The sequence below is a fragment of the Mustela lutreola genome, chromosome 17 (genome assembly GCF_030435805.1).
Source record: "Mustela lutreola isolate mMusLut2 chromosome 17, mMusLut2.pri, whole genome shotgun sequence".
Taxonomy (NCBI): Eukaryota; Metazoa; Chordata; class Mammalia; order Carnivora; family Mustelidae; genus Mustela; species Mustela lutreola.
Window position 1 is genome coordinate 44199276 of NC_081306.1, and position 12110 is coordinate 44211385.

General features: G+C 51.8%; 1 protein-coding gene across 9 annotated transcripts in view; it reads left to right on the top strand.

Annotated features, from left to right (window-relative positions):
• Positions 1-1644: 1644 nt before the first annotated feature.
• GTF2I (general transcription factor IIi) overlaps positions 1645-12110 on the top strand; it is a 106913-nt gene continuing 96447 nt past the window's right edge. For all 9 annotated transcript variants that reach the window (XM_059154646.1, XM_059154648.1, XM_059154652.1 and 6 more), the window contains exon 1: positions 1645-2036. The gene's annotated coding sequence lies outside the window, so the exon portion shown is untranslated. The remainder of the gene's footprint in view (positions 2037-12110) is intronic.

The window sequence follows — 12110 nt, forward strand, 5'->3', positions numbered from 1 at the left end:
CTTCCTCCGCTGTCCTGGACCTTCCGGGGCAAAACACCCTCACCGACGCCCAGAGCAGCTGAGTGTCGGCCCCGGCAAGGCCGGCTGCCCCTCTCGGCTCCACGGCGGACGTCCCCAAAGTTACCTGGGTTCCTTCGACATCCGTCGGTTGTACGTGCTCCTGGGAACACGCACTTTAAATTCAATATTCCAAGGCGTTAATGAAATGCGACTGCATTTCCCAAGAAAACTGTTGTTGGGAAAACGCGGGGAACGCCTCGGAGGGAGCCTCGACGATCGCAGGAGGCGGGGACGAACATGCCTGGGAAAAGGTTGTAGGGGAAACCGTGGACGTGTGGGGACCGTCTGCCATCAGACTGCTCCCGCAGGGATCTGTATAAAGTCTCTATCTAATTAAAAAAAAAAAAACAAACAAAAAAACAAACAAACCCCAAAACCCAAAACCCGGCCTGGAAACTCGAGAGGCGGCAGTCTGGGTGCGGTACATGCGGGAAAGACGCGGCGCGCCGCTCGGTGAACGAGGACTCCGAGGGCAGCTCTTGGACCTACATCAAAAAAGACCGGCTGCCCGGAAAGTTTTCTTTCCAGCGACAAAGGCTGGAAAAAGCGCCGTGGTCGCCACCTACCGAGGAGGAGGGGGTGGGGGTGGGGGCGGGGGGGCGGCCGGCGTGGGGGTCCCCCCCCACCGCCCCCGCCGGGGACAGGAATCGCGACCTCGTTCGGTCTCGTGCTTTTGCAGAACCCCCTAACGACCTCCGGGCTCGAGTGTTGTAAGAACTTCGGAGTTCCACGGAGGGGGCGAGAGCCGGGTCTCGTCCTTCTCGACATTCTCGAAGGCTCCCCAAGTTGAAAGGATCATTGGGGGGGTTGGAGGGCGGGATGTTCGGTCGCCTGTCGGCGCGGTGGACCGAGCAAAACGAGCGGCTGCGGGGCAGGTTTTCCGCGCCCGCTCCGTGGCTTCCCCGCCACTTGGCTTCCCCGCGTCCGGCGGGGGCGCGGGAGGAGAGCCTGGGGCGGGGGCGGGGCGGGGGGCTGCGGGTCAAGAAAGGCAGGCGCGTCCCCTCCCGTCGCCCCGTCCCAAGTTGGGGCAACGGTCTCCTCCGGCCGCTTTGGGGGGCAAAAGCTTTCAAAACTAACAGAGGAGTTCTTTGTGTCCCCGAGGGGGGTGCGGGGCGGAGGAGGTCCCTTGGCGGAGCACCGAGAGGGGCCGGTCGGCCTGGGGACGCCCCGGCCCTCGCCGCGTTCCGGCCTCGCCATCGGCGGGGAATCTCGGGTGCAACAGTGAGTGCGAGCCCTGGACGGTGGCTGAGGCCGGCGGCAGCGCCGCGCTGAGCAAGCGGGGGCCGCCTGCCCCGGCCTAGAGAGGCGCCCCGCGCCCCTCCCCCACCCGGAGGCCGCGCAGGCCCCAGGTGCAGCCATGTTCTCGCTCCCACCACCCGCGCCTCCATTGACAGTCCTTGCCGGAGAGGGCCGGGCGCCGCGCTCGCCGCGTCCCCGAGTTCGGGGCTCGCCCGCGCGAGGCTTCCTGGGAGTCGTAGTCCGCCGCCCCCGCCGCCGCGTTGGTGGGGACGGACCCGGAACTACAACTCCCGCTGGGCGGCGCTGCGGGTGCGCAGGCGCAGCGCGCCTTCGAGGAACAAAAAAAAAAAAAAAAAAAAAAAAAAAAAAAAGAGGAGGAGGAGGAGGAGGGTGAGAGAGAAGCTCGGAGAGCAGAGAAAAGGGGCCACCGATCGCCCCCCCGCTTCCCCGCACGCGCTCTCCGGCTGAGGCCGCCCGCCTGCCGCGGTTACCCCGGCCTCTCCCCCGGTCCCCTGTGAGCGGATCTCGGCGCTGAGCGAGGCCCTGCCGGGGCGGCCATGCGGCGGTGACAGGAGCTCGGCCGAGACGCCCGGGCCCCTCGCCCTCTCACCTCCTGCCCGCTCGCCCGCTCGCCTCCGCCGAAGCTGCCCCGCCGCGGCCGCAGCTCGCGCGCGGCCCACACTCGCTTCCCTTCGGCTCCCCCGGCCCCGGCGCTGCCTGGAGGCGGCTGCACTCGGGTGAGTCCCTGTCGCCTCAGCCCCCGGCCCCCGCCCCGGTGGCCATCACGAGCGGGGCCTTTATTCGAGACGCGCCCCCTCCGGGGCCTGCCCCCGACGGGGGTGGGGGGTCGGCGGCGGCCGCGGTGGGGTGGCCGGGAGCCCCCTCCCCCCGCTGGCCCCCGCTGCCCCCCGCTGCCCCCCCGCACCCCCCGGGCCGCCGGCGTGGGGGGTGGGGCAGGAGCCGCCGCGGTCGCGGGGGACGGCGGTTGCACGCGCGCGCCTGGGTGCGCGGGGGGGGAGGGGCGCGCGCGCCGGCGCCGCGCGGGGGGGGGGCGCACGCGTGAGGCCCGCGCGCGAGCGAGCCTGCGGGCTGCGCATGCCCGGCCGCTGATTGGCCGGCTCGGGCGGTGCGGGGGCGCGCGCGGTGCCAGGCCCGAGCCGTGGGGTCGCGCTCGGCCTGGTGTCTCCGGGGCTCGTGCGCCCGGGCGGCAGACGCGCGCGATTGGCCGGCGGGCGGCCGGGGCGGCGCCGCGGCGCTGCCTGGATACTGCGGCCGGCGGGCAGGCGGGCAGGCGGGCAAACGGGCCGCGCCGCCCCTCCCCGCGCCCGCTCCTCCCCGCCCCTGCCCGCGCCCAGGTGGAGCCCGGAGTGGGGCTTTGTCCCGGGCCCGGCCGGCGCGCCGTCCCCGCGGGGCCTGTGCTTCGGGGGGAAATGGACACAATGACCGGAAGGAAAGCCTCGGCCTTCGGGCCCTGGCCAGAAGCCGCGCGGACCGCGCCGGCCCCGCGGCCGCATGCGGGTGGGACGAACCTGTCCCCTCCTTCGTGCAAGTGGCGCCCTTCAGGGAAGCGAGCTGTGTGGTCTTTGTCGTGCGGCTCGGGACGCTCCGGGGTCCCGTGCGGCCGCAGCCGTCGCCCGCCGCCGCGGATGCGGGGCTCCGAGCGGACGCCTCCCTGCGCCGCCTTCGGCCGCGCCGCAGACAATGGCTGGACCGGCCCGAGGGCGGAAGAGCCGCGTTGGGGCGCTCGGGGATCCGCAGGGGAAGTTGGTTTGCAAACGAGGGTGCCTCGGGGAACCCTGCGGAGGCCGAGCCTTCGCGCGGGGCTGAGGCCTAGGACGGGGAATGACATTTTATGTGCTACTGCGTCTGCATATTTGTTTTGTCCGTTCTTTTCCTTTTTTTTTTTTTTTTTTTTTTTAAGATTTTATTTATTTGACATAGAGATCATAGGCAGGCAGAGAGAGAAAGGGGAGAAGCAGGCTCTGCGCTGGGCAGAGAGCCCGGAGCAGGGCTCGATGCCAGGACCCTGAGACCATGATCTGAGCCGAAGGCAGAGGCTCAACCCATTGAGCCACCAAGGCGCCCCCAAATCTTTTTTTTTTTTTAATATTTTGCTTATTTACTTGACACAGAGAGATCACAAGTGGGCAGAGAGGCAGGCAGAGGGAGAGGGGGGAAGCAGGTTCCCTGCTCAGCGGTGGAGAGGCTGATGTCAGACTTGATCCCAGGACCCTGAGATCACGACCTAAGCCACCCAGGCGCCCCCGTTTTGTCCATTCTTCAGCTCCAGAGTGGTACCGCCTGGCGCGGAATCCCCTTTTGCCGCCTTTGGACTTTGGCTCACACCTTTCGTCGGGAAGGACTTTTTCTGCAGACTTTGGGACTCTGTTCTTGCTCGCAGGCAGTTACTGAAAGCTGTCCCTTGCGTTGTTGGGTCAGAATTGGTTTCTTCGTGAGGAGTCCCGGTCAGCTTGTGTGCCCCTTCTAGGAAGGTATCTTCAGTTCCCCTGTGAGTGTTTGGTTCTGCGCCTGTGCACTCGTGTCTGCCTAGGTGGTCAGTGGGTAGGAGGGTAGGGATTAAGCCTTTTCTACCTTTGTCTCTCCTCTCAGTGTACATACGGTCGGTCACAGGGCCTTGCATAGGGGAGTAACAGCAGCAACAGGTGCCCGGCATCCCTCCTGAGCGCTTAACGTTTATTTTCTTATTTAATCTTCAAAACAACCCCGTGATTCCCTTGTGTCGATGAGGAACAAGTCTAGAGAAGCTGAGTAATTTACTCCTGATTATTCAGCAAGTCAGCCTTACCCCAGGATTTGATCCTAGCGGGTCTGACTCTCAACCCCTAAACCCTTGAGCACCAGCAACCCCTGGAGGGCTTGTTAAAACACAAGTGCGGAGCCCCACCCGAGACATTGGGATTCTGCAGGTCTGGGGTGGCACCCTGTCATTTGCATTTCTAACTAGTTCACAGGCGGTGTTGCCTGGTTCACTGCACTGGTGGCGCTTTGAGAGCTGTTCCCTACGGTGCAAAATTCAGTTATGAGTGTAGGAAATTTACTCTAAGAGATTTTTTCTTTCTTTTTTTTTTTTTAAAGATATTTATTTATTTGACAGAGATCACAAATAGGCTGGGGGGTGGGGGAGCACGCTCCTCACTGAGCAGAGAGCCCGATGCGGGGCTCGATCCCAGGACCCTGGGATCATGACCTGAGCTGAAGTTAGAGGCTTAACCCACTGAGCCACCCGGGCGCCCCTACTCTAGATTTTCATCTCAGGTTTTAAAAGGAGGCATGGATTTAAAAGTACAGGACAAAATTAGAAACCTAAATAATCTTGGCTTTTTTCCTACTCTGAATCATTTTGTAATGTATTTACAGCACCGGCGCTTATTACCTCCTCCCAGAGGTGGCGGAAGCATCCCTTCACACCCCTGAGTGTAATCGGGAAATCTGAAAGGCCTGATAGGGCCTGATCTTGATACTGAGATTTGGGAGGCGCTTATCTCCTGCAGCCCTGAGTCTCCCCACCCACTCCTCCTCACAAGCCCCAGGCACTTCCAGTGGTTTGGTTTATTTACTTATTTATTTTAATGTAGGTTATATGCCCTACGGGGGCTTGAACCCTGGGCCCTGAGATCAGGAGTGGCGCTCTGCACACTGACTGAGCAGCCAGGCACCCCCATTTGGTTTACTTTTAAGAATGACTACAAAGATGGTCATTAAATTTGTAGGTTCTGAGGTTCTTTTTCTTAGGGCACAAGTCTTGAGAAAGTTTTGAGTTCATTGTAATTGATTTCTTTCTGGAGAAAGTGACTCAAGTTAGGTAGGAGGAATGTTCTGTCATTTTTGACGACGCATAGATGGCTTGTGTGTTCCAACCCAAAGCCTGGAGGACAAGCACCCTTTCTCCAGGTTGTTATTAAAGGAGCCGTAAATAAGACACTGAGAAATTACTAAACACTTAACCTTTTCCCTTTATTAGTGTTGGCTAGCTTCTGCATTGCGTTCTACCTGACTCTCGGTTTTGCCGTGGTTTCTTCATTGAAAACATGCATTTTTAAATATTGCAGTTCTCTTGGTAACTGTTGTGGTATAATTCACATGAAATTGTTTTGACCGATGGCTTAAACAGATGCCGATCAAGTGATTTTTATGTATGTCTAAGCGAAAAAAAATTTCTGAAGAGTTGAGAATACTCTGAGGACAGTATTTCTGCTAGAAATACTGTTTTAGAAATACATTAGAGGCAATTTACCTCAAGAGTAATTCCCAGAAGTTTTATCAGTAGCAATCTACTGATGATCATTGGATCATTTTTTTCAAAAGTTGTATACATTCATTGGGTGAAGCTTATTCATTGTTACTAACTGAAAGAAAGTTGGAAATGAAATCAGTTGGTTGGTTATAATTGTGAAGTTGAGATTTCTTGTAATCAAGGTGGTTTTTTTAAGATTTTTTTTTAAAGATTTTATTTATTTATTTGACAGAGAGAGATCACAAGTAGGCACAGAAACAGGCAGAGAGAGAGAGAGGGAAGCCGGCTCCCTGCTGAGCAGAGAGCCCGATGCAGGGCTTGATCCCAGGACCCTGAGATCATGACCTGAGCCGAAGGCCGCGGCTTAACCCACTGAGCCACCCAGGCGCCCCTTTTTTTTAAGATTTTATTATGACAGCGAGAGGGGGAACACAAGCAGGGGGAGCTGGAGAAGGAGAAGCAGGGACCCCGATATGGGGCTCAATCCCCAGGACCCTGGAATCCTGACCTGAGCTGAAGGCAGATGCTTAATGGCTGAGCCACCCAGGCGCTCCCCAAGGCAGTTTATTATTATTATTATTTTGAGATTTTACTTATTTATTTAACAGAGAGATCACAAGTAGGCAGAGAGAGAGGGGGAAGCAGGCTCCCCGCTGAGCAGAGAGCCCGATGCGGGGCTCGATCCCAGGACCCTGAGATCATGACCTGAGCTGAAGGCAGAGGCTTAACCCACGGAGCCACCCAGGCGCCCTTCAAGGCCGTCTAAGTGGCAACATCGCAGCCTACACAATACTCGGTTGGCCAGAGTGTAGCCTGAGGTGACTTGTCTAGGGAATAAAATTGAGAATTAGTATTTAAAGGCTGTAAGTACAGTGGGACAATGATGTGGATAAAATCATCGCAAGTCCTGACGGTAGCGTCTTGACATTCATCTTCCTTTTTTTTTTTTTTGTCCTTTACCATTCTCCTCTCTGGTCTGTGCTTTGCTGGAACTCTCGCCACGGCAGTTTTCCTGTGTTGGTTTTCTTTCTTTCTCTTTGTTTCTGCAGTCCTTGTCTTTCTACCCTGGCTTGTTTGTGTTTTCTTTCTGGTACTTAACTCTTCTGCTCTTTTCACTTTGGCGGAGTGGGAACACAAGAGAAAGTTCGAAAGAGCCAGGGATTTTTAGTTGATGGGAGAATTGACTCGTTGTTCCTTGGTTGTAGCTTGACTGAAAACCGTAGAGGGCTTTTGGGGCGCCGGGTGGCTCAGTTCATTGAGGGTCTGACTCTTGGTTTCTGCTCAGGTAGTGATCTCAGGGCTCAGGGTTATGAGATCGAGCCCCGCGTGGGGCTCAGGATGGAGTCTGCGGAAGGTTTCTCTCTGCTTCTCCCTCTCTCTCTCAGGAGAGAGAGGTCCTGCTCTCTCTCTAATAAATAAAATCTTAAAAAAAAAAAACAAAAACCAAAACCCAAAAACTATAGAGGATTTTTAAAGAATTAGTTTATTTAAAATGTAACTTAAGAGGCAAAATGTGTTTATGATCGTTGGAGAAGACTGTGACCTAGACACGGGTTCTGATCCTGCCTGGTGCACCTCCTGGTCGTTAACCTTGAGCAATTCTCTACACTGTTTTGTGCCTCATTTTCCCTGTTTAAAAAAACAGGGATGGTGATGAGAGAACCCTGTTTCTCTTACAGGTTGTTGTGAGGATTGAGTGAAAGACAGTGCTTGGGATGGTATGTGGCCGACAGAAAGTATTCAGTAAAATTAGCCATAAAAGCACTGTGTTGAATACTTCTGAGAAACTGAATTTTCTAAGGAAATAAACATTGTCCCAGTAATCCTGACTACAGGGTTCATCTCCCCACACTGAAGAATATAAGCTCTGGAAAGGCAGGGACTCCTTGGGATTCTTTTCCTTGTAACTGTTGAATTGTTTTGTATTTGTAGAAGGGCTAAAGGAAATAACGTGTTTCTTTTTTCTTTTCTTTTTTTTTTTTTTTTTTTAAAGATTTTATTTATTTATTTGACAGAGGGAGATCACAAGTAGGCAGAGAGGCAGGCAGAGAGAAAGAGAGGGAAGCAGGCTCCCTGCTGAGCAGAGAGCCCGATGCGGGACTCGATCCCAGGACCCTGGGATCATGACCTGAGCCGAAGGCAGCGGCTTAACCCACTGAGCCACCCAGGCGCCCTAACGTGTTTCTTTTTTCCCCTAAAAGTTCGTGTATGTGGTTATTTTATAGTATAATTCTACAGAGTAGTGAAGAGTTTGGTTTTATTTGGGGTATCTGCTTCAGACGAGCTGAGAACTTATAAATTTGTGTCATGGAGATGAAACATGTCTACCCTGTGAATAGTGAATTTATCATTGAAAAATGGCCTTCTGGACCTGTTTACTTAGTGCATAAATTTTCTGCGCCTACTTTGTCTTCAGCCCTCACCAGTTTTAGAGGTAGTGACCTCTTTCCCTACTGGTGATGTTGCGTATTTGAGTTAGAACGTAGTAAAGGAGTTGAAAGTAGTCGTCATTTTCCAGGGTAGTTAAAGAAGGAAAGGAAGGCGGAGCTATCTTACTTGTGGCCCGGCAGCAAACACTTCAGTTACAGTATGTCTTCGGTCATGTGACAGAGAAGGATGACAGCGTGTGTTATACCCACTTTATAAGTGAGCAAATAGAGATTGAGCCTCGTTCTGGACTGAGTTTGAAAACTGGCTGAACAGTTACCGGGAAACCCGTTCGCTTCACTTCTTCCTCCTGTTCCTTCTCTTCCTTTGTGCCACTTGAAGTATATTTAAGCTTTTCTTTTTTTTTTAAGCATTTTTTTGCTCAGTGACATTAATTACATTCAGAATGTTGTACAGTTCATCACCACTGTTTCTAAACTCTTTGTTTTTTCCCACCCCAAATAGACACTCTGTACCCATTAAGCAATAACTCACCATTTCTCTTCTCCCCCGCCTCTGGTAACCTCTCATACACTTTCTGTCTCTATGAATTTGCCTATTTTATTCTTTATTACTTACTTACTTGATTTATTCATTTATTTTATTTTTTTAAGATCTTTTTATTTATTTGACAGACAGAGATCACAAGTAGGCAGAGAGCCAGGCAGAGAGGGGAAAGCAGGCTCCCCGCTGCGCAGAGAGCCGGATGTGGGGCTTCATCCTAGGACCCGGGGATTATGACCTGAGCCGAAGGCAGAGGCCCAACCCACTGAGCCACCCAGGCGCCCCTATTCATTTAGTTTTAAGTAGGCTGTGTGTCTAACATGGGCTTGAACTCACAACCCTGAGTTAAGAGTAACACGTTCCTTCTTTTTTCTGCCCAAGTAGGCAGAGAGGCAGGCGGGGTGGGGGGGGGGAAGCAGGCTCCCCGCCGAGCAGAGAGCCTGATGCAGGACTCGATTCCAGGACCCTGACATCATGATCTGAGCAGAAGGCAGAGGCTCAACCCGCTGAGCCACCCAGGTGCCCCAAAAGTAACAAGTTGTATTGACTGAGGCAGCCAGGGGCCCCTTGCCTCTCTGTTTTAAAGTGGAATCATGCCATGTTGGTTATTTTGTGTCTGGTTTATTTCACGTAGCGCATTGTTTCCAGGCTCACTGTGTTGTGGCCCTTGTCTGAACTCCACTCAGGTCTCTACCGCTGAGGGGTGTTGCACCACCACACAGTGTCCAGCGTTTTATTGGTGCTTTCATCCGTTGGTGGACACTTAGATTGCTTCTGCCTTTGGGCTGCTGTGGATATTGGTTCACCAGTGTGTTCTGGAGCCTGTTCTCCGATCTTTTGTGTATATACTCAGGAGTGGAATTGCTGGATCATTGTTTTTCTTTTTAATGCTTTTTTTTGGAGCAGAAGAATTTGGATAGATCTGAACAAAAGTCCCCAAAGTATAGAAAACCCATGTAAATAGCGCTTGTCCCCTTTGTAAAGAATAAATTTGTGTCTGCTATCTCCACCATGAACACTTCTTTCTTTCAAGTGGTTCCTCATAGTGATTAAAAAAAAAAAAAAGTTACAAAATATACATACCACAGAACTGGACCATTTTTCACTTATAGTTTATATTTAGCGTATTGTTAATTATTATGATAGCTACATAATACTTGCAATGAAGATACTACAGAGTCATATAAGTAATGATTTTTTTTTTTAAAGATTTTATTTATTTATTTGAGAGAGAGACAGAGAGAGCATGATCGAGGGGAAGTTCAGAGGGAGAAGCAGACTCCCCGTGGAGTTGGGAGCCTGATGCGGGACTCGATCCCAGGACTCTGGGATCATGACCTGAGCCGAAGGCAGTCGTCCAACCAACTGAGCCACCCAGGCGTCCCATATATAAGTAATGATTTTAACCATTTTTTTTTTTTTTTAAGTAGGTTCCATGCCCAACATGGGGCTCAAACTCATGACCATGAGATCAGGAGTTGTGTGCGCTACTGACTGAGGGGACCAGGTGCCCATTTTAACCATTTCTAAGTGCATAGTTCAGAGATCATGGCCTGAGCCAAAACCAAGAGTCTGCGCCACGCAGGCATCCCTGGGACTTTTTCATCTTCCTAACCTGAAACTGCCTGTTAAACACAGTCTAGGTTTCCCCTTACCCCAGCCCCTTGCACCCACTGTTATACTTTCTGCCTGTGATTTGATGATTTCAGGGACTGCACAAGTATAGAATTGGTCCTTCCCTGACTGGTTTGCTTTGCTTAGCATAATGTCTCCAAGGTTCATCCGTGTTACAGGATGTGTCAGAATGTCCTTCCTTTTTAATTTACTTTTTTAAGATTTTATTTATTTATTTGGTAGAGCGTGAACGAGAGAGTCGGGGAGAGGGGCAGAGGGAGAGGGAGCTGAGCAGGGAGCCCGATGCGGGGCTCGATCCCAGAACCCTGGGATTATGACCTGAGCCAAAGGCAGATGCTTAACTGATGGAGCCACCCAGGAGCCTCTGTACTTCCTTTTTATTTTTTACTTTTATTTTTATTTATTTATTTTTTTAAGATTTTATTTATTTATTTGACAGACAGAGATCACAAGTAGGCAGAGAGGCAGGCAGAGAGAGAGAGAGAGAGAGAGAGAGAGGGAAGCAGGTTCCCTGCTGAGCAGAGAGCCCGATGTGGGACTCGATCCCAGGACCCTGAGGTCATGACCTGAGCCAATGGCAGCGGCTTAACCCACTGAGCCACCCAAGTGCCCTGTCCTTCCTTTTTAAATCCTTAAAGTGGCTTTTGGATTCTTGAAGTTTTTTTATAGTGTGGCCAAAGAAATAATTTTTTGAAACTGCTGTATTGATTATATTACAGTGTAATTGTAGAAGCAGAGAGGAGTGAAGAGTTGATCCAGTTTAGGTGTTTGGTTAAAGGGAGCCCTGGTTAGGCAGAGCGTGTGGAGATTGTTGATCCTGTGGGTCCTACCCCTTTGAGGATAGCTGTTGAGTTTGAATTCCATTTGCATATGTAGTCTGTAGCTTAGTATTTGTTATAGTAAGTTAAAATTTATTTTTCTGGGGCCTGCGTGGCTCAGTCGGTCAGGTGTCCGTCTCTAGATCTCCGCTCAAGTCTTGAACCTCAGGCTCCTGAGTGCACGCTCTACTTTGGGCTCCACACTGGGTATGGAGCCTACTTTAAAAAATTATTATCATGTTGATTGCTTCTGCAAAGGTTTTAGCATACTTTTTTCTGGGGTATGTTGTGAAATAGTGGGGTAGTCCCTTGACTAGATACTCACTTTTTGAGTCTCCTTATTTCATAGTTTTTCCTTTATTTATAGCCTTATCTGTTGGAAGAACTTTTTTTTTTTTTTTAACAATGGTCTTTAAGAACTCACTTTTTAAAATAGTTTTTTTAAGAATTTTTTTAGAGATGTATTTATTTGAGAGAGAGCGAGCCTGAACATGAGCAAGCAGGGGGAGGGGCAGGGGGACAGGGAGCCTGACTTAGGGCTCCATCCCAGCCCTGAGATCATGACCTGAGTCCAAGGCAGATGCTCAACCGACTAAGCCCCCCAAGTGCCCCGGAACAGTTTTCTTACACCTGCAGAATGAGTGGCTGAGCTGTTCACTGTTCATCGGCTGTGTTTAAGCTTTGGGGAAAAAGGAGTCCCTTATGCTTTTGGAGCAGTCCTTACTCACCAGCATGTTGAGGGCCGTCTGGGCGTGTTCTGCGAAGCCTCAGGACACAACCTATTTCTTGAAGGATACTGATCTGGGCAGATCATGTTGTTGAGAGCTTTAGGATAAAGACTCTTCAGTTGAGTGTGTAAGTTTACTCTAGGTTCTTTGTTTTAGATATTTGGGGTAAGGTGACTTTAAAATTAAATCTAGGGGCGCCTGGGTGGCTCAGTGGGTTAAGCCGCTGCCTTCGGCTCAGGTCATGATCTCAGGGTCCTGGGATCGAGTCCCGCATCGGGCTCTCTGCTCAGCAGAGAGCCTGCTTCCCTCTCTCTCTCTCTGCCTGCTTCTCCGACTACTTGTGATTTCTCTCTGTCAAATAAATAAATAAAATCTTTAAAAAAAAAAAATTAAATCTAAAACAATTTTTGAGGACCACATTTGATCTAAATACATGCATGGTGT